Here is a 22,735-nt window from a genome sequence, read left to right as displayed (position 1 = left end):
TCTCCAAATCGAAGAACACGGCGACCGTTTGGCGCTTTCGCAAAAGTTATTCATGATGAATGTCGACAAGGTCACAAGGTGGTCAACAGCGCAGCGGCGGCGACGAAAGCCGCATTGAACATTGGTAAGTAGTCATCGAGAATCAAGAATCCAAACTAACCGAGCATTAACCATGCGCTCCATCACTTTACAGACACAGCTTGTAAGAGAAATGGGGTGGTAACTAGAAGGAAGGTGTCTATCCTTCCCGGGTTTGGGTATAGGAATTACGACGGCGTCACGCCAACGCATGGGGACTTGACCTTCGATCCAGACGCGATTGTAGGTACGAAGAAGGAAGCTTTTGCCTGCTGGAGAAAGGTGGGCCAGCATCTGAACGTGAATGGCATCTGGCCCCGGAGCAGAGGACCGGGACAGTGCAAGTGCATGTTCGAGTTCCCGCATAGTAAAGGGGGCATTATAATTTTCCAGAATCAGCGAGTGGAAGGAAGGTCACCGAGCCTCTTCTGCCTCTTTCCTGGGAAGGAAGGCAGGGTGGTAATTGGCGGAGCTTGAAACCTCCGCGAAAAAGCGGCCGAAGGTGTTGGAGACATCCACAGGATGAACAAGGACCTCATTACCTGAAGTCAGGCCAGGTACCGAGGAGTGGGCCTTAATGCCCGACAGCCGGCGCAGGCCACCCCAGATGACAGAAGAGGGAGTAAAAATGTTAAAGGAGCTGGTGAAAGAGACCCAACAAGCTTTTTTGCTGTCATTGATGAACCTACGGCATTGCGCTCGGAGTCGTTTGTATCCAATACAATTCGCCAACGTAGGATGGCGGCTAAAGTTGCGTAAAGCACGTCGTCGAGCATGGATAGCGTCTCTACAAGCCTCATTCCACCAGGGGACGGAAACGCGACGTGAAGAAGAGGTAGTACGAGGAATGGAACGTTCGGCAGCATTGATGATAACAGCCGTGAGGTATTCGACTTGACTGTCACAACTGAGAAAATCGTGGTCCGGAAAGGTCGCCAGGGAGGAGTAAAGTCCCCAGTCAGCTTTCGGTATGTTCCAGCTCGAAGGACGTGGGGATGGCGTTTGGTGCAGGAGACGAACGACACAGGGGAAGTAGTCACTCGAATAGGAGTCAGAATGGACATACCACTCGAACCGACGGGCAAGAGTGGTAGAACAGATCGAGAGGTCCAAGTGGGAGGAGGTATGATTTTTTTTTTTTTGGCGCAAAGCTTCTATGGTCATTAGCACTTAGCCCGTGACTTAGGAAACAGTAAAAAACCGAAATTGAAAACCAGCAGCAATGGGAACAAAGTCATAAAATTGGAGAAACTAAAAGCAGAAGGAATGCTTAAAAATCCACTACAGAAAGGGGTTGGTTGTCGACAAAAAAAAGCTTCACATGACTGACGTCATTTCACTGTCACTAATAAACTGGAGAACGCGGTCGGCTGAGCGCGCGTGATCTGCTAAAATCGACAAGAGATCAGGCGATAGCTGTAGACTGGAGCGTAACGGATTAAAATAGGGGCATTCAATTAAAAGGTGTCTTACCGTCCACAGCTGAGAGCAGTGGGGACAGAGTGGGGGAGGATCGCCGCTTAAAAGATGTCGATGGCTAAAAAGACAGTGCCCTATCTGGAGTCTAGCTAAAATCACCTCCTCCCGACGACACGTTCGGGAGGAAGAGGTCCAAGCGCAAGGAAGGGCTTTCACTTCCCGCAATTTATTATGGGGAAGTGTTGACCAATGCGCATGCCATAAATGAGCAACTTTGCGACATAAACCACTCCGTAGATCGGTGAAGGGAAGCGACTGAATAGCTGGCCGAGGAAGAGAGACTGCAGCCTTGGCCGCTATATCGGCCGCCTCATTCCCACAGATACCAGCGTGTCCCGGGAGCCAGAGGAACGCCACCCAGATGCTCCACAGGTGGAGCAAGCGCAGACAGTCCTGAATCCGGTGGACCAGAGGGTGCACAGGGTAAAGAGCTTGGAGACTGAGGAGAGAGCTGAGAGAATCTGAGCAGATAACGTACTGTATCCGCTGATGGCAGCGGATGTAGTGGACAGCCTGGAGAACAGCGTAAAGCTCCGCAGTATACACCGAACACTGGTCGGGAAGCCGAAATTGATTTGGGGTGTCGTCAACAATATAGGCACTCCCTACACCTAACGATGTTTTCGAGCCGTCGGTGTAAATAAATGTGGCGTCCGTCATTTGTGCACATAGAGCAGCAAATGCTCGACAATAAACAAGTTTAGGGGTACCATCCTTGGGAAATCGACAAAGGTCACGGAGCAGGCAGATCCGGGGACGGAGCCAAGGCGGTGCTGTACCCCAAGTTGTCAGGAAGGTTTTAGGAAAGCGGAAGGAAAGAGAATGGAGCAGTTGACGGAAGCGGACTCCCGGGGGTAGTAGGGAGGAGGAGCGGCCTGCATACCCTACATCAAAGGAGGCGTCGAAAAAAAGGTCATGGGCTGGATTAGCAAGCATGGAAGACAGATGGCTAGCATAACGACTTAGAAGGACTGCTCGCCGATTGGACAGCGGAGGTTCAGCAGTCTCAGCATAAAGGCTTTCCACAGGGCTAGTGTAAAAAGCTCCAGACACTAAACGTAATCCACGGTGGTGGATAGAGTCGAGACGCCGAAGAATAGACGGCCGAGCAGAGGAGTAAACTATGCTTCCATAATCCAATTTCGAGCGCACTAAGGCGCGATAGAGGCGGAGAAGGACCACTCAGTCCGCTCCCCAGGAGGTACCATTCAGGACACGGAGGGTGTTAAGTGATCGCAGACAGCGAGCCGAAAGATAGGAAACGTGGGAGGACCAGCACAGTTTTCTGTCAAACATAAGACCCAAGAATTTAGCGACGTCTGAAAACGGAAGGTTGACAGGTCCTAGATGTAAGGAGGGCGGAAGAAACTCCTTACGTCGCCAAAAATTAACACAAACGGTCTTACTGGGAGAGAAACGGAAGCCTGTTTCGATGCTCCAAGAGTGGAGGCGATCGAGACATCCTTGAAGACGTCGTTCAAGAAGGCTGGTCCGTTGAGAGCTGTAGTAGATCGCAAAATCATCCACAAAGAGGGAGCCCGAGACATCAGGAAGGAGACAATCCATAATTGGATTTATGGCAATGGCAAACAGTATAACACTCAGCACGGAGCCCTGGGGTACCCCGTTTTCTTGGGAGAAAGTGCGGGAGAGAGTAGTGTTCACCCGCACCCTAAATGTGCGCTCTGCCATAAATTCGCGAAGAAAAAGGGGCAGCCGGCCTCGAAAGCCCCAAGAGAACAGTGTGCGGAGGATGCCTGTCCTCCAACAGGTATTGTATGCTCTCTCCAGATCAAAAAATATTGCTACCGTTTGGTGTTTCCGGAGAAAATTGTTCATGATATAAGTGGAGAGAGCAACAAGATGGTCAACTGCAGAACGATGTTTTCGGAATCCGCATTGGGCAGGTGTTAAAAGACTGCGGGATTCCAGCCACCACGCTAAACGGTAATTCACCATACGCTCCAAAACCTTACAGACACTACTCGTGAGAGAAATGGGGCGATAGCTAGAGGGGAGATGTTTGTCCTTTCCAGGTTTCGGAACAGGAACGACGATAGCTTCCCGCCATCGTCTGGGAAAAGTACTGTCGGTCCAAATTCGATTATAAAGGCGAAGGAGGTAACGCAGACTATCGGTTGATAAATGCAGCAACATTTGGACATGGATACCATCCGGTCCTGGGGCGGAGGAGCGTGAAGAAGAGAGTGCATGTTGGAGTTCCCGCAAGGAGAAAACAGTATTGTAGCTTTCGCGATTTTGAGAGGAGAAAGCAAGTTGTCGCACTTCCGCTGCACGTTTCTTCGGGAGAAACGCTGGCGGGTAATTTGAAGAGCTCGAAATCTCGGCAAAGTGCTGACCCAATGAGTTAGAAATTGCGACGGGGTCCACTAATGTGTCATGCGCGACAGTGAGCCCAGAGACCGGGGAGAAACTAGGCGCGCCTGAGAACCGTCGAAGCCGACTCCAAACTTCCGAGGAGGTAGTGAAGGTGTTAAATGAGCGAATAAAGAATTTCCAGCTTGCCTTCTTGCTATCGCGGATGACACGACGGCATCGCGCTCGGAGCTGCTTATAGCGGATACAGTTGGCCAAAGTAGGATGGTGGCGGAAAATGCGAAGAGCACGTCGCCGCTCACGTAGTGCATCACGGCATGCCTCGTTCCACCAAGGAACTGAGGGGCGCCGGGGCAATTCGGAGGTGCGTGGTATAGAATGTTCCGCAGCTGTAAGAATAACGTCGGTAATATGTGTGACCTCATCGTCGATGCTGGGAAAGTGACGGTCATCGAATGTCGCTAGAGACGAAAAAAGTGTCCAATCGGCTTGGGCAAACTTCCAGCGTCGCGGGCGCATATATGGCTGTTGAGGCTGCAGTCTAAGGACACATGGAAAGTGGTCACTCGAGTGTGTATCATCAAGGGCGAACCATTCGAAGCGCCGAGCTAGCGGAACAGCACCGACCGAAAGGTCCAAATGAGATAAATTTGTCGTGGTGGCAGACAAAAACGTAGGGACCCCAGTGTTTAGGCAAACTAGATCTGCTTGGTGGAAGACGTCTAGCAATAGTGAGCCACGTGGACAAGGATGTGGAGATCCCCAAAGCGGGTGGTGGGCATTGAAGTCCCCAACCAGCAAATATGGGGGTGGAAGCTGACCAAGAAGATGAAGGAGATCAGCTCGTGCCATTGGTGTGGACGATGGAATGTATACAGTACAAAGAGAGAACGTGTATCCGGAAAGGGAAAGACGGACGGCGACAGCTTGGAAGGAAGTGGTTAAATGGATTGGGTGATGATGGAGAGTTTCATGGAGAAGAATCATGAGTCCTCCATGTGCTGGAGTGCCTTCAACAGAAGGGAGATCATATCGGACGGACTGAAAATGAGGGAGAACAAAGCGGTCATGGGGACGCAGCTTTGTTTCCTGAAGACAGAAGATGACCGGCGAGTAGGATCGTAAGAGGATCGACAATTCATCCCGATTGGCTCGAATACCGCGGATATTCCAGTGGATAACGGACATAGGGTGAACAGAAAATGGAGGAATGTGACCAAGGTCGCTGTCAACTCAACGACTGCTCTGAGCTTGCGACCGACAGCATGGAATGGCATTCAGCCGAAGGCAGAAGATCCTGTTCCATAGGTTGGTCAGGAGCAGCTCCTGCCACCAGCGACCGGCCAGTTGATCGGCCGCCAGCAGTGCGCCTCGGCGACACAGAAGACGGCCGAGGGCGACTTCCGCCAGGTGGTGCTGTAGATGGGACACGCCTTGGCGGAGAAGGAGAGGAACTGGGTTTCTTGGTAGCCTTCTTGGAAGTATGATGTTTAGATGAAGGAGGAACCGATGGTTGGGAAGTTACCGTACGTAAAAACTCTTCACGAGTATGCTCTTTTTTCGAAGTCTTGGTGTCTGACTTTTGGGCTCGCGATTTAGCAGAACTCGACGAAGGGTGAGCCAGAGAGTGGGCAGGCGAAAGAGGTGAGGTTGAACGGGCGATCTTTGCGCTGGCCGATCTGACGACCGTGGCACTAAACGTGAGCTCGCAAGTCTGCGTGGCCGCCTCCTTTGTTGGCCGAGGAGAAGCAAGGACAGTGCTGTATTTTCCTTTCTGAGGCACGGTGGGCTGTCGACTGGCGAATAATTTTCGAGCAGCAAAGGTCGACACCTTTTCGTTTACTCTAATTTCCTGGATGAGCTTTTCGTCCTTAAAAACGGGACAATCTCGAGAGGAAGCGGCGTGGTCACCCATACAGTTGATGCAGCAAGGGGATGGAGGTGGACAAGCACCCTCATGGGCATCCCTGCCACACGTAACACATTTGGCCGGATTGGAACAGGACTGGCTGGTGTGATTGAACCGCTGGCACCGATAGCAACGCGTAGGGTTTGGGACGTAAGGGCGAACGGAAATTATCTCATAGCCGGCTTTGATTTTCGATGGGAGTTGAACTTTGTCAAATGTTAAGAAGACAGTGCGGGTTGGAATGATGTTCGTGTCAACCCTTTTCATAACCCTATGAACAGCCGTTACGCCCTGGTCAGACAGGTAGTGCTGAATTTCTTCGTCAGACAGTCCATCGAGGGAGCGTGTATAAACGACTCCACGCGAGGAATTTAAGGTACGGTGCAGTTCCACCCGGACAGGGAAGGTGTGTAGTAGTGAGGTACGCAGCAATTTTTGTGCCTGGAGGGCACTGACTGTTTCTAACAACAAAGTGCCATTCCGTAATCTGGAACAAGAGTTTACGGGACCTGCAATTGCGTCGACACCTTTCTGAATAATGAAAGGGTTGACCGTGGAGAAGTCGTGGCCTTCGTCAGACCGAGAAACAAGGAACTGTGGCAACGATGGAAGAACTGTCTGTGGCTGAGACTCAGTGAACTTACGCTTGTGAGCAGACATAGTGGAAGATGAGGAAACCATTGCGGAAGAATCCCCCATGATTACCGGCATCTCCGATGGCGCGCTCCTCCCTTGTGGGGGCCCTCTCTGAGGGCACTCCCGCCTTAGGTGATTGCTCACACCTCAGGTCACACCTCCCGACAAACGGACGGAGGGACCAATCGGCACTTTCGGAAGGTATCAGCTCGGGTAATCACCCCTCCCTGGGCCTGGCCGTTACCAGGGGGTACATACGAGTCCTACCTGTCTACCCGGGGCGGGGGAATTACGCGTTACCCCGTCACCGGCTACGCATGGAAGTGCGTGGGTCGGCCTTCAGACACGCACAGGGAGGAAGAAAGAGAAAGGGAAAGGAAAGAAGAGGTCTCAAACGCCGCAGCGGAGAAAAGGGTAGAGAGAAGAGGTAAGGAAAAGAGAAGGACAAAGGAAGGATGAAGACTTACAAGCAAGGAAGGCGAAGAATGTGGAACATTTACAAGCGTCCGTCTCCGGACGGAGGCACAAACCATACCCCCAGAGGGGGAGAAAGGGAAGGAAAGAGCCAGATGTGAGGGGGGGCGGGGGGGGGGGGCGAAGATGGGGGATGGGGAAGGATGCAGAAAGGGAAGGTATGCAGCCCGGAAAGGAAGGAAGGCCACATCAGCTCGGGGTCCCGTGCTCGCTACGCACGTATCCACAAAAGAGTTGTGGATCCCCTGGGGGGGAGTAGGTATGAGTAGAGTCCGAGAGGAAAGTCGGGGTGCCAGTATTGAGGCAGACAAGATTGAGATGGTTGAAGACATCCGCCAAGAGGGAGCCTCTCTGACAGGATGCAGGAGAGCCCCAAAGGGGATGATAGGCATTGAAGTCGCCAAACAATAAAAACGGCGGAGGAAGCTGAACAATCAGGTGCATCATGTCAGCTCGACTAACTGCGGATGACGATGGAGTGTAGATGGTACGAACGGAAAAAGTAAAGGCACAAACAGTAATACAGACAGCTATTGCTCAGAGTGGGGTGGTCAATGGGATGGGATGGTAATAGACATCGTCCCGAACGAGCAACATGACCCCACCATGAGCTGGAATACCATCCACAGGGATGAGGTCAGACCGCTCCGAGGTATAGTGGGTAAAAGCAATACGGTCAGTTGGGCGTAACTTGGTTTCCTGGAGACCAAGGACGAGCGGACAGTGCAGGCGGAGGAGCAGTTGTAATTCCTCCCGATTAGATCAAATACCTCTTATGTTCAAATGTAACAAAGCCATCGCTAGTCAGAAAAAAGGGGGAACGAAATGGGTGAAGAGCTGGTCACCTCGACGGCCGCGGAAGGCCAGGTGTCGAGGGAACAACGCTAAAACTGGCGGGAGGCAGATCCTGTTCCATCGAGTTGTCACCAGTTGCGGCCGCTTTCCCGGGTTGCGTAGGAGGGGCAGCATCATTCGCCGGCGAGAGGCCAGCTGAGCGCCTGGCAGCAAAGCGTCCCCGGCGAAACTGAGGACGGCCAGGAGCAGCGACTCACGGATGGAGCGTCAGACTAAACACGCCGGGGTGGAGAGGGGATAAAGATTTCTTCTTGGAGGCCTTCTTGGAGGCCTTCTTGGAAGTACGATGAGGCACGGGGATGGTGGGCTGGACCCGAAGAAGGTCCTCACGCGCGGGGTCCGTGTTGGAACGCCAGACCTCGGAAGCCGGGGTCCGGAACGTTTCCCCGATGGACGCCTGAGAAGAGGATCACTTCTCAGGCGGCGGAGGGGGGGGAGGAGGAGGAGGAGGAGGAGGAGGAGGAGGAAGGGTGGCCCCTGGGGCAGAGGGGGCAGGGGCCGCGAGGGAGGAGGATTTGGAAGGGAGGGATTTGAGAGGCAGAGGCATAGACCCCGGATGGGGTGAGGAGGTGGAGGGGCGACAGGACAGGGGTGAGGATACTGTGGAAGGAGTGGACACTACTGAGGCAAACGAAGTTGTCAACGTCACGGGATGGAGGCAGTCATACTTTTTCCTGGCCTCAGAATAAGGGGCGATCCAAAGTTTTTAATTCTTGAATCTTCTTCTGCATCTGATACGCAGGGCAGACTAAAGATCTAGGCGAGTCGATGCCAGGACAATTGACGCACCGAGGTGGTGGGGTGCATGTATGTTCCTCACGAAGAGGACATCCACAATCGCCACAAAGGGGCTCAGCCTCACACCGTGACGACATGTGCCCAAAGCGCAAACACCGAAAGCAGCGCATAGGAGGCGGGACGTAAGGTCGCACGTCGCACCGGTAGCGCATCACCTTTACCTTCTCCGGGAGAACGTCGCCCTCAAAGGCGAGGATAAAGGCCCCGGTGTCGATGCGACAGTCTTTGGGGCCGCACTGGACTCGCCGGACGTAATGCACGCCTCGGTGCTCCAGGCTGGCCCTGAGCTCCTCATCAGATTGCAGCAGGAGGTCCCGATGAAAAATAACCCCCTGCGTCCTATTCAGTGCCAGATGCGGGACAATGGACACTGGGATGTCCCCTAGTCGGTCGCACGCCTGGAGCGCCTCCGACAGTGGCGGAAGTGGTCTTTATAAGAACGGACCCCGAACGCATTTTACTGAGAGCCTCGATTTCCCCGAAGATGTCCTCAATGTGCTGGACAAAGAACATGGGCTTGGAGGTGGCGAACATCCCCCCATCGGTCTGAGAACAGACTAAATAGCGGGGGAAGTACTTCGCCCCAAGCCGGCGGGCCTGTCCTTCCTCCCAGGGAGTGGCCAAGGGGGAAAGGGCAGGAGAACCAGAACCAGAGACAGTACCTTTCTTTGTAAAAAACTTGGCCGCCGAGCGACCCGATACATGTTGACGTTTCATCTGCGAAACGTCCGCCCCGATACCACCCACTCCGACCAGGGGCTCTCCCCACGGGCGCCACCCAGCCTCAGCAAGGGCCACCTGGCAGGATGACCGTTGCCGGGAGTCCCGATGCCCCAAGGAGACGGGCATCTACTCCTTGGCCGACATAGGGAGGGTGCAGCTCAGGTATCGGCAGTACGATCCCTGTGTTGTCAGGGGGCTACAACCTAGAGGGCACATGACGACCCCACCACAACGGGCTGGCTACCGTGCTGGATTTCGGGTCCCATGGAAAGTCCATCATGATCGTAGGTGCAGATGGGGATGCACTATGGGTGTAACTTGTGCAACCCATCAGGCGTTTAGGCCCAATTTGAGGAATAGTGGGTGTGGTTACAATGCCGTTACAATGCTGAGTGCCAAGGTCTTAGTGCACTGAGGACCAGTGAGAGACCACGTAAGGCGTCCTTCCCCAAAAGGCTCGTACTTCTGTAGAATTTTGAAAAATGGAGGTCAAACCCCAAGGGGGACCATCACATGGAAGGCCGAAACGGTTGAAAGTCCTTGTAGTCGCCTCTTACGACAGGCAGGAATACCTCGGGCCTATTTTTACCCCGGACCCGCAGGGGGAGGGTGTGAGAGGAAATGCACAGAGCACATTCCAGTGAGTGGAGATGGAAATCCTGACAGGAGGGGGCAGGGGGAGGGGGGGAGGAGGAGCAAGATGCATTCCAACCGTCAATTCTACTTGTGGGTGGTGATTAGGTGGGAGACTTCCCACACTTGCAAAGAGAACAGGGGACATGAGATGGCCAGGAAATCTACAAATGGCAAATGCGTAAGAAACCAGGAGTTTGCTTCATTGTATTTGTAGAGGGGGAATCCCCGCTTCTGTGAGGGGACTGTCAATGGTACTAGGGCGAAAGGCACCAATAGCCAGAGCATCCCACATTGGTGAACCCCAGGAGGTGGAGAGCATTAAGCTTCCGCATGCATATAGTCTTCAAGTGGCGAAAATGGGGCAGCCACATCAGCTTTTTATCAAAAATAAGTCCAAAGAAACAGGACTGCACTTACAACATCTAGGAGCTGGTTGCCTAAACAAAGTTCTGGATCAGGGTGTAATGTGTGTGGACGACAAAAATGCATAACCTGCGTTTTGGAGGGAGAAAACTGGAAGCCATGAGAGACAGCCCTCTAGAGCAGAAAACACAGTTAGTGGGGTGCAAGGACTACTCACATGAAGAGGGCAGCCACAGTAACCAGACGGGAGTGGTGTCACATTGTGAGGGCATGTGTCCAAACTTGAGACAGCAGAATCAATGCTTGGGAGAAGGAATGTACAGTTTCACGTCACATCTGTACATCATTACCTTGACCTTCTCGGACAGGGGTATCCCCCTGAAATACCAGGATAAAAGCACCAGTGTCTACACAGTGGTCCTTAGGGACTTTCTGGACATGGCAGATGAAATGAACGCCATGTGGATCCACATTAGCCCTAAGTTCTTCATCGGATTGTAGGAGCTGGTCCCTATGGAAAATTACACCCCGAGTCATATTGAGTGACTTGTGAGGAGCATTAGTCAATGGGATGTCTCCTAAATGGTCACAGGCACAAAGGGAAGGTGACTGACTGGCATAAGGCATCTTTATAAGGAGAGAGTCAGATCTCATCTTGCTTTGACTAAATTTCACCGAACTTTTCCTCAATATGTTCCACAAAGCAAAGGATTTTTTTTTTTTGTGGGCTTTTAGGGCGCAAAACATCTAAGGTCAGATGCGCCCAGTATAGGACCATAGAATGCTGGGACCGTGAGGGTAAAAAACCATTGTTAAGTCCAATACCAAAAGGAAGAAAACACAAATCTAAAACATCAAGACGTTACGGAACAGTATCTAAAATACGTTGACAAGACACCGGAGTCACCAGGTAGAAATCAGATCTCATGTCATATTACTGCCTTTAAAAAACTTAAAACGCAAGCCACAGCTCGCACGTCATCTGCTAAAATGTCCAGTAAAGAAGGCGGCAGCTCGACCCTGAGACAAGTGGCTAAAATAGGGACAGAGGATCAGGAAATGTCTGACTGTTAATGGCTGGCTACAGAAAGGACAGCTGGGAGCAGGGTTGCCACTCAAGTGGTGGTGACTAAAGCGGCAGTGCCCTTTTCGCAACCGAGCTAACATCACTTCCTCACGGCGAGAAGGCCAGGAGGAGGTCTACCAGGCAGCTGGGAGAGTTTGTTCCCATGAAGGGAGCACCAACTGTCATGTCAAGTTACATCATCTTTGTTTTTTGACATGATACACCCATAGAGAAAAGTACAAATATCTTGCGAAGGAACAGAATACGATGCGGGCTGACCGAGATGGACTGCAGCCTTGGCTGCAGCATCAGCAGCACCATTCCCAGGCACACCAACATGGCCAGGAACCCATATGAACATCACTTGGGCTCCCCCATCTGGGAACAAATGGAGGCAGTACTGGATCCGTCAAATGAGGGGGTGGACTGGACCAGAATCATCTAGCCTCTGAAGGGCACTGAGGGAGTCAGAGCAGATCACACAGCAAGTGAGCTGGTGCCTCTGGACGTAGTGAACAGCCTGATAGAGGCCAAAAAGTTCTGCTGTAAAAATTGTACATTGGTCAAGAATCCGGTGTTGAAATTTATCAGCTCCGACGACAAAAGGACAGCCAACACCTTGGGCAGACTTGGAACCATCAGTTTACAAAGATATGCTATTGGCAAGTTGTGAGTGAAGTTCGAGAAATTTGCAGCGATAGAGCAGCTCAGGATTCGAATCCTACGGGAACAAGCTGAAGTCAAAATGAACACAAACCTGTGTCTGAAGCCAAGGTGGTGAAGGGCTCTCCCCCATTTGGAAAGTGGCAGCAAGTGTGAACTGCAGCAGCTGAAGCAGGGTGACTAAAGCGGATGCCGGGAGGCCACAGAGAAGAAATGTACATCTCGTACTGGTGGTCAAGAAGGTCATCAAAAAAGGGTCAAAGGTTGGGTGGCCTGGCATGGAAGAAAGCCGACACGCATGCTTACTGAGTAGGATGTCGCGCCGGTATGACAGTGGTAGTTTACTAGCTTCTGCATAAAGACTCTCAACAAGGCTAGTATGGAAGGCAACAGTGGCGAGGCAGATCCCCAAATGATGTACTGTATTTAGACGGTGTAAGAGACAGCCGTGCAGAGGAGTAGACAATACATCCATAATCCAACTTGGAGCGGACAAGAGATCGATAGAGGCGGAGGAGGGCAGTCCAGTCATCTCCCCAAGAGGTACCAATTAATACATGAAGGACATTTAAGGACCAGACGCAGCGTGCAGCCAGGTAGGACACGTGGGCAGACCAACTGAGTTCCTATTGAACGTAAGCTCTAAGAACTTCGTTGCATCCATGAACGGGAGAGCATTTTGGCCCAGTTGCAAGGACGGTGGAAGAAACGCCTTGTACCACCAGACAATGCTGAAGACAGCACTGCATGAGACAAGTCCGCTGGGAGCTGCAATAAATAATAAAGTCATCAACAAAAAGAGAACCAGAAACGCCAGCTGGAAGGCAGTCCATAATGGGATTGACGGCTATGGCCGAGAGGATGACACTCAGTACGGAGCCCTGAGGCACCCCATTCTCCTGTAAAAAGGTGTGGGATTAGGAGGAACCCACATGTACCCAGGAAACTCCGTCTGTTACAAATTCCCGGATGAAAGTGGGAAGAGGACCGCGAAGGCCCCACATGTGCATATTACGTAGAATGCCTGTCCACCAACAGGTATCATAGGCTTTCTCCAAATCAAAGAAAACAGCCACTGTTTGTCGCTTCTGCAGAAAATTATTCATGATGAATGTCAACAGGGTGACGAGATGATCAACCACCGAGCAGTGCTTTCGGAACCCACACTGAGCATTAGTGAGAAGATGGTGTGACTCCAGTCATCACACCAATCAACCATTGATCATGCGTTCCATCATCTTACAAACACTGTTGGTAAGGGAAATTGGATGATAGCTGGAAGGAAGAGATTTGTCTTTGCCAGGCTTATGTAGGGGAACAATAATAGCTTCACACCAAAGCATGGGAAATACACCGTCAGTCCAAATACAGTTGTAGGTATCAAGGAGAAAGTGTTTTACCACAAGAGGAAGATTCTGCAGCATGAGGACGTGGATTGTATCGGGCCTACGAGAAGAAGATCTGGATAAGGAGAGAGCGCGTTCGAACTCCCTCACAGTAAAAGGAGTATTGTAGCATTCTCAATTCAAAGAGAGAAAAGAGATTGCACGAGCCTCCTCTGCCTGTTTCCGAGGAAGGCAGGCAGGATGGTAGTGGGTGGAGCTTGAAACCTCCGCGAAGTACTGGGCTAAAGTGTTGGAAACATCTACAGGGTCAACTACGACATTTCCCGACAGTCAGACCAGGGATCAGCGAGTGCACACAAAGCAAAGGGGTTGTGTTCTGGCAAAAATCTTCCCGTTGGTCCTGGTAGAGACCAGCAACCACGGAAAGGGATTTGCCCCAAGCCGGTGGGCCTGGCCCTCCTCCCAGGGGGTGGGCAAGGAGGGGTAACGCCAAGAAGGCAGAAACAGGAACTGAGACAGAACTATGCCATAGAAGACCAGCCAGAGAGTTCAACATATTTCACGTGCCAAACGTCCGACCCGGTACCACACACTTCGAAAATGGGTTCACCTTGTTTTTGTTTTGTTTTGTTTTGCTTTGCTTTAAGGCGCAAAAAACAACTGGGGTCATACGTGCCCAAGTCAAAACTATAGAACACAGAGAGGAGTTAAACGATTATACTTCAGTCCCAATTGACAGAATAGAAGACAGCTAAAAACAGGCACGTGGAAAAAGGGCTAAAAAGACACCAAAGAGAAATGGGAATCCGAAACTAAAAATTAAATGGCCTTCGCAGTATTGCTTCGGCAGATAAAAAGTAAAATGTGGTTAACAGCCCGTGCGTCATTAGCTAAAATGGCTGATAAATCAGGCGGCAAACCCAAGGTGGAACGTAAATGGTTAAAAAAATGGCATTCCATCAGGAAATTGTGGACAGTTAAAATTTTGGGCGCAATGTGTACAAAGTGGTGGGGTAGCGTCACTGAGCGAATGACGGTGGCTAAAAAGGCAGTGCCCAATATGCAACCAAGTTAAAATAATCTCCTGCCGGTGGGAGGGCCAAGAGGAGGTAGTACAAGGTGCTGCGAGAGGCTTAAGCCGAAGCTTATTCTCGTGAAGGGAGGACCATTGGTGATGTCAAAGGGACACCACCTCCTGACAGACAGCAATGCAGAGATCATCAGAGGGGATATAGGTACTCGCAGGCTGAGGTGTGAGAACTGCAGCCTTGGCAGCAGCATCAGCAGCATCGTTTCCTGGCAAACCAACATGACCAGGAACCCACAGAAACATGACACTGGCTCCATGAAGAGTGAGTGAGTGAGTGAGTGAGTGACAGTTTTCCTGGACCCACTGCACTAAGGGATGAGCAGTGTAAAAGCACATAGACTTTGGAGGGCACTGAGCGAGTCTGAGTAGAGGACACAATTGAAAAGGTTGTGTCGCCGGATGTACTCCGTGGCCTGATATGAGGGGAAAAGCTCGGCTGTAAATACTGAGGACTGTGCCGGAAGCCGATATCGAAAGACATGGATGATAATAACGAAGGCATACCCGACTCCACAGTCAGCTCAAGAGCCATCAGTGCAGACAAAGGTACTATCGCCAAGTTCCATACGAAGGATGTGAAAATGGAGGCAATAGACCAAGGCTGGAATAGTGTCCTTAGTAAGTGAATGAAAGCCAAACTTAACATGGGCCGCTTCATGAAGCTAAGGTGGTAAAGGGTTCAAACCCGCTGGGAAAGTTCAGGTGCTGTGAAGTTGAACCGCCATAGCAAGTGGTGAAGTAACAGAGAAGAGGGACAAGCCTCATACTGACGCTCAAAGGAATCATCAAAGAAGGAGACATACGAGGGGTGGCCACGCATGGCAGACAAACAGCATGCATACCTGCTGAGGAGGAAGTGACGACGGTAGGACAGTGGTAGGTCAGCAGCTTCAGCACACAGACACTCAACCAAGCTGGTGTAAAAGGCACCCATGGTCAAACAGATGCCACGATTGTGGATAATGTTGAGACGGCGTAAGAGGTATGGTCGTGCAGACACAGAAATGAAGCACCCATAGTCGAGCTTCAAACGGACAAGGAACTGGTACAAACGGAAGAGGGTGGTTCAATCCGCAGCCCAGGAAGTAATATTGAGGACACATAGGACATGGAGGGACTGCGTACAGTGGGCTGCCAGGTAAGACACATTTTTTATTTATTTTTTATTTACACGTTGAGTTCCATATGACCAAATTGAGGAGCAAATCTCCAAGGTCATGGAACGTGTCAGTACATGAAATTACAACATAAAAGTAATAACAGATAAAAATAAATGTTTATAATCCGAAAAAAGTCTTTCCCTAAGTTCAAGTAAACACTATCAACAATACAATAAGAATCAGCTTAATTTTTCAAGGAACTCCGACAGACTAGAAGTTGTGACCTATGAGGAAACTCTTCAGTTTCGATTTGAAAGCGCATGGATTACTGCCAAGATTTTTGAATTCGAGTGGTAGCTTATTGAAAAGGGATGCAGCAGTATACTGCACACCTTTTTGCACATGAGTTAAGGAAGTCCGATCCAAATGCAGGTTTGATTTCTGCCAAGTATTAACCGACTGGAAGCTGCTTGTTCTTGGGAATAAGCTAATATCGTTGACAAAGAAATGACAGTACGGAATATATATATTGAGAGGCCAATGTCAAAATACCCAGACTCGTGAACAGGGGTCAACAAGAGGTTTGTGAACTTACACCACTTATTGCCCGAACCACCCATTTCAGACCCATAAATATCCTTTTAGAATGGGAAGAGTTGCCCCAAAATATAATACCATATGACTTAAGCGAAAGAAAATAAGCAAAGTAAACTAATTTTCGGGTCGAATGATCACTCACTTCTAATACTGTTTGAATAGTAAAAATGGCAGTATTAAGTCTTTGAACAAGATCCTGAATGTGGACTTTCCATGACAGTTTACTATCTATCTGAACACCTAGAGATTTGAACTGTTCAGTTTCACTAATCATACGCCCATTCTGTGAAATTAAAACGTTGGGTTTTGTTGAATTATGCGTCAGAATCTGTAAAAATTAAGTCTTGCTGTGATTTAGCGTTAGTTTATTTTCTACAAGCCGTGAACTTAGGTCGTGTACTGCACTATTTGAAACCGAGTCAATGTTGCAAACATCATCCTTTACTACCAAGCTTGTGTCATCAGCAAACACATATTTTGGAGTTACTCACAATACTTGAGGGCTTATCATTTATATAAATAAGGAACAGGAGTGGCCCCAACACTGATCCCTGGGGCACCCCCCCACTTGACAGTACCCCACTCAGACCCCACATCACAGCTGTTAACATTGTGAATAAAGACCTTTTGCTGCCTGTTGTTAAAGTAAGATATGAACCTATTGTGAGCTACTCCCCATATTCCGTAATGATCCAATTTCTGGAGCAATATTTTGTGATCAACATAATCAAATGCCTTAGTTAAATCAAAAAATGTGCCAAGTGTTTGAAACCTTTTGTTTAGCCCATTCAGTACCTCACAGAGGAAAGAGAATATAGCATTTTCAGTTGTTAAACGACTTCTAAAGCCGAACTGCACATTTGATAGCAAATTGTGTGATATAAAATGATCAATTATCCTTACACACACATCCTTTTCAATAACTTTTGCGAACACTGATGGCATAGAAATAGGTCTAAAATTATCTACATTATCCCATTCTCCCTTTCTATAAATCGGCTTTACTACTGAGTACTTTAATCACTCAGGAAATTGACCATTAATAAATGAAAAATTACAAATATAGCTAAATACAGGGCTAACATATGCAGCACAGTACTTTAATATTCTGCTAGACACTCCATCATAACCATGAGAGTCCTTAGTCTTCAGTGAATTAATTACTGACTCAATCTCCCTCTTGTGTGTATCACAGAGGAGTATTTCAGACGTCAATCTCAGAAAGGCATTTGCCAAGAAAGTTATACGATTTTCTGTAGAAACTAAATTTTTATTTGATTCGCCAGCAATGCTCAGAAAATGATTGTTAAATACTGTACATACATCTGATTTATCAGTAACAGAAATATTTTTACTGCGAACTGACTTTATATTGTTGACCTTGTGCTGCTGACCAGACACTTCCTTCACAACTGACCATATGGTATTAATTTTATCCTCTGAATTAGCTATTTATTTGCATACCACATACTTTTTGCCTTCCTAATAACATCTTTAAGCATCTTACAGTACTGTTTGTAATGGGCTAGTGTAGCTTGAGTGTGACTACTTCCAACATTTTGATATAATTCCTGCTTTGTTCTACAAGATATCCTTATCCCACTAGTCAGCCACCAGGGCTGCCTATTACTGCTAGTACCCCGTTTAGGACTTTCTAATGGAAAGCAACTATCAAGGACCATGAGAAATGTGTTAAGGAAAGCATTGTATTTATCATCTATGTTATCATCACTATAAACATCCTGCCACTCTTGTTCCTTGACAAGAATTAAAAAAACACTATTGCTGTTGGATTAACTTTCCTACATAGTTTGTAATTAAATATGACATTGGTTTGAGTACAAGGGCCTATTAATGTTAAAGTTTGCGCATCGTGGTCTGAAAGGCCATTCACGCTTTACATGGGAGGACCTGTTTCCTATCGAGCATGAGCCCCAGGAATTTAATAGTTTCAATGAACGGAAGGGCAAGAGGCCCAAGATGTAGAGATGGTGGGAGAAATCATTTGTGCTGCCAGAAATTCAGACAGGCAGCTTTGTCAGGGGAAAATCAAAAGCCATCATCGATGCTCCAGGAGTCAAGATGATTAAGTCAGTGCTGAAGAAGTCACTCAGAAAGACAGGTCCGTGGAGAGCTGCAATAGATGGCAAAATAGTCAACAAAAAGGGACCCGGAGATGCACGGTGGGAGACATTCAATGATAGGCTTAATGGCGATAGCAAAGAGGACGGCACTTACGACAGAACCCTGAGACACACTGTTTCCCTGGATAAAGGTGTCCCGTAAGGCAGAACCCACACACACACCTTGAAAACTATCTTGTAAAAATTCCTGAAGGAACCAGGGCAGGCGGCCACGGAAGACCCACATGTAAAGAGTACAAGGGATGCCAGTTCTCCAGTAGGTGTTGTAGGCCTTCTCCAAACTGAAAAACATGGCCACGGTCTGGGATTACCGCAGAAAGCCATTCATGACATGGGTGGAAAACGTAATGAGATGGTCACCTGCAGAACACTGTGCTCAAAATCCACACTGTGCATTTGTCAGTAAATTGCGAGACTCGAGCCACTATACCAGCTGGGCATGAATCATATGTTCCATCACCTTGCAAACGCAACTGGTAGGAGAGATGGGGCGGTAGCTAGAAGGATGATTTTGTCCTTGCCAGGCTTATGTATGTGTGCAATGATGGCTTCACACCAGCATCCGAGAATTTTTTTCTTTTTTTTTTTGTGGGGTTTAAGGGCGCTCAACTACTGAGGTCTTTAGCGCCCAGTCACAATTGTTATAGCACATAGAATCTAGTAAAACTCAAGGGGGAGGGGGACACCAGAAAGTTCTTACAAAGATGCAGATAAAATAAGTGAAAGAGTTAGATGTCTTTGGACAATCCAGTCAAAGTAATGAAACGAAGAACACGAGCAGCTGCTCGAGCGTCATCCGCTAAAATATCCTGTAAAGTAGATGGCAGAGACAGGACAACACGAGATTGACTAAAACGGGGACACGACAATAAAACATGGTGCACTGTTAATGCATGACCACAAGGGCACTGCGGGGCTGGGTCACCGGAGAGCAGGTAGTGGTGGCTAAACCGGCAATCCCCAATCCGCAACCTGGTCAGAAGGACCTCTTCTCACCAGGATGGTCGGGAGGAGGTTGTCCAAGCAGTTGGGAATGGTTTTACTGCCCGGAGCTTGTTTCCTTGAAGTGAGGACCAAGTATCCCCCCACAAGGACACAAGCCTCTTACAAACAACCCCACTAAGGTCAGATGACGGGACACAATGGGAGGCTGGCCGAGGCAGGAGGACTGCAGCCTTGGCTGCAGCATCAGCAGCCTCATTCCCAGGCACTCCTACATGGCCGGGAACCCACAGAAAACTGACAGGAGAGCCAACAGCAGCAGAAGAATGGAGGGACTGCTGGATCCGTTGCACCAAGGGATGGACCGTATATAGAGCTCCAAGGCTCTGAAGAGCACCGAGTGAATCAGAGCAGAGTACATATGATGAACGGCGGTGGCGGCGGGCATACTGAACGGCCTGATGGAGAGCAAAAAGCTCAGCCGTAAAGCTGGAACACTGGTTGAGGAGCCGGTATTTAAAGGTGACTGCCCCGACGACAAAGGCACAGCCGACACCATCGTCAGTTTTGGAGCCATCAGTGTAAATAAAGGGGTGACTGGCAAGTCGCGCACGAAGTTTGACAAACCGTGAGCAATACACTGCAGCCGGAGTACCCTCCTTCAGGAGCGAGCTGAGGTCGAGATAAACATGAACTGGAGCCTGGAGCCAAGGTGGTGTCGGGCTCTCACTCTCTCTGAAGGTGGTAGGGAGGGCAAAATCCAATTGTCAAAGCAGGCAACGAAAGCGGACTCCACGGGGCAGCAGGGCAGACACATACAACCCATACTGACGGTCTAGAGAATCGGCGATGAAGGACTGATATGAGGGGTGGTAGGGCATGGACAACAGCCGGCAGGCATACCGACAAAGCAGTACATCGCACCGGTAGGTCAATGGTAATTCGGCAGCTTCAGCATGAAGACTCTCTACGGGACTAGTGTAGAATGCTCCAGTCGCAAGACGTAACCCCCTATGGTGGATGGAGTTGAGTCGGCATAAGAGGGATGGCCGAGCAGACGAGTAGACGAGGCTCCCATAATCCAGCTTGGATTGGACTATGGACTGATACAAGCGAAGCAGGACAGTGCGATCCGCTCCCCAAGATGTCCCACTAAGAACTCTGAGGACATTAAGGGAACGTGTACAACGGGCAGCCAAATAAGAGACGTGCGGAGACCAACAAAGTTTCCTGTCCAGTGTGAGCCCTAGAAACTACGTTGTTTCCACGAATGGGAGAACAACGGGACCGAGATGTAAGGATGGCGGAAGGAACGCTTTATATCGCCAAAAGTTGATGCAAACCGTCTTCTCTTCAGAGAACCGGAAGCCATTTGCCACACTCCATGAGTATAGGCTGTCTAGACAACGCTGAAGGCAGTGCTCCAGGAGGCATGTTCGCTGGGCACTGCAGTAGATCGCGAAGTCATCGACAAAAAGAGAGCCTGACACATTAGGTGGAATGCAATCCATTATTGGATTGATTGCTATGGCAAACAGGGCTACGCTCAAGACTGAGCCCTGAGGCACTCCGTTCTCCTGGAGGAAGACGTCGGACAATATTGAACCCACACGGACCCTAAACTTTCAATAAAAAGGGGCAGGCGACCGCGTAGACCCCTCCCGTGCATAGTGCGGAGGATACCTCCTCTCCAACAGGTATCATAAGCCTTCTCCAAATCAAAGAACACTTCGACCGTTTGGCGCTTTTGCAAAAATTTTTTCATGATGAATGTCGACAAGGTCACAAGGTGGTCAACAGCAGAGCGGCGGCGACGAAAGCCGCATTGAACATTGGTAAGTAGCTGTCGAGATTCAAGAATCCAAACTAACCGAGCGTTAACCATGCGCTCCATCACTTTACAGACACAGCTTGTAAGAGAAATGGGGCGGTAACTAGAAGGAAGGTGTCTATCCTTCCTGGGTTTGGGTATAGGAACAACGACGGCGTCACGCCAACGCATGGGGACTTGACCTTCGGTCCAGACGCGATTGTAGGTACGAAGAAGGAAGCTTTTGCCTGCCGGAGAAAGGTGTGCCAGCATCTGAACGTGAATGGCATCTGGCCCCGGAGCAGAGGACCGGGACAGTGCAAGTGCACGTTCAAGTTCCCGCATAGTAAAGGGGGCATTATAAGTTTCCAGATTCAGCGAATGGAAGGAAGGTCGCCGAGCCTCTTCTGCCTCTTTCCTGGGAAGGAAGGCAGGGTGGTAATTGGCGGAGCTTGAAACCTCCGCGAAAAAGCGGCCGAAGGCATTGGAGATATCCACAGGATCAACAAGGACCTCATCACATGAAGTCAGGCCAGGTACCGAGGAGTGGGCCTTAATGCCCGACAGCCGGCGCAGGCCACCCCAGACGACAGAAGAGGGAGTAAAACTGTTAAAGGAGCTGGTGAAAGAGGCCCAACAAGCTTTCTTGCTGTCTTTGATGACTCTACGGCATTGCGCTCGGAGTCGTTTGTATCCAATACAATTATATCGTATAGCGCTATGTAAAGCGCGTGACCTTGAGTGGGACTTAGTCTCTGGACGAGGCTGCCAGGCAACACGGGCCCTAGTATTACTAGGCCCGTGTTTCCCAAAAATCAAACTTGCGATAAGGAGTCTGTCGCAAGAGTAGCGGAAGTTGCGGTTAGCACGCGTAGTGGGGGGCAGGAAGTACATCCTGTTCTGAGGCAGCTGCAAGCTCATTCGACTCGAGGCAGCCGCACGAAGCACACAGCCATGCCTTACCGTCGCAGAAGATACGTGAGGAGGAGCAGAATTCCAGTGTACAAGACAGTGGATACATTTTCAATAACACCAAATGAGACTGGCCAACAGGAGCTACTACAAGGACCTATTACTTTTGTTGGTTGCAAGATTCAATTTTCTTGTACTACAACAGAAGTAGTTAGTGGCGGCGAAAGGTGCGCGAAGCACGTCGTCAAGTACGGATAGCGTCTCGACAAGCCTCATTCCACCAGGGATGGAAACGCGACGTGAAGAAGAGGCAGTACGACGAATGGAACGTTCGGCAGCATTGATGATAACAGCTGTGAGGTATTCGACCTGACTGTCACAACTGAGAAAATCGTGGTCCGGAAAGGTTGCCAGGGAGGAGTAAAGTCCCCAGTCAGCGTTCAGTATGTTCCAGCTCTAAGGACGTGGGGATGGGGTGTGGTGCAGGAGACTAACGACACAGGGGAAGTGTTCGCTCGAACAGGTGTCAGAAAGGACATACCACTCGAACCGACGGGCAAGAGTGGTAGAAAGGATCGAGAGGTCCAAGTGGGAGTAGGTATGAGTAGAGTCCGAGAGGAAAGTCGGGGCGCCAGTATTGAGGCAGACAAGATTGAGATGGTTGAAGACATCCGCCAAGAGGGAGCCTCTCTGACAGGATGCAGGAGAGCCCCAAAGGGGATGATGGGCATTGAAGTCGCCAAACAATAAAAACGGCAGAGGAAGCTGAGCAATCAG

The sequence above is a fragment of the Schistocerca nitens genome, chromosome 7, assembly GCF_023898315.1.
Source record: "Schistocerca nitens isolate TAMUIC-IGC-003100 chromosome 7, iqSchNite1.1, whole genome shotgun sequence".
NCBI classification, from domain to species: Eukaryota; Metazoa; Arthropoda; class Insecta; order Orthoptera; family Acrididae; genus Schistocerca; species Schistocerca nitens.
The sequence above is the reverse complement of the archived record's forward strand: the minus strand, read 5'-3'. Positions refer to the sequence as shown.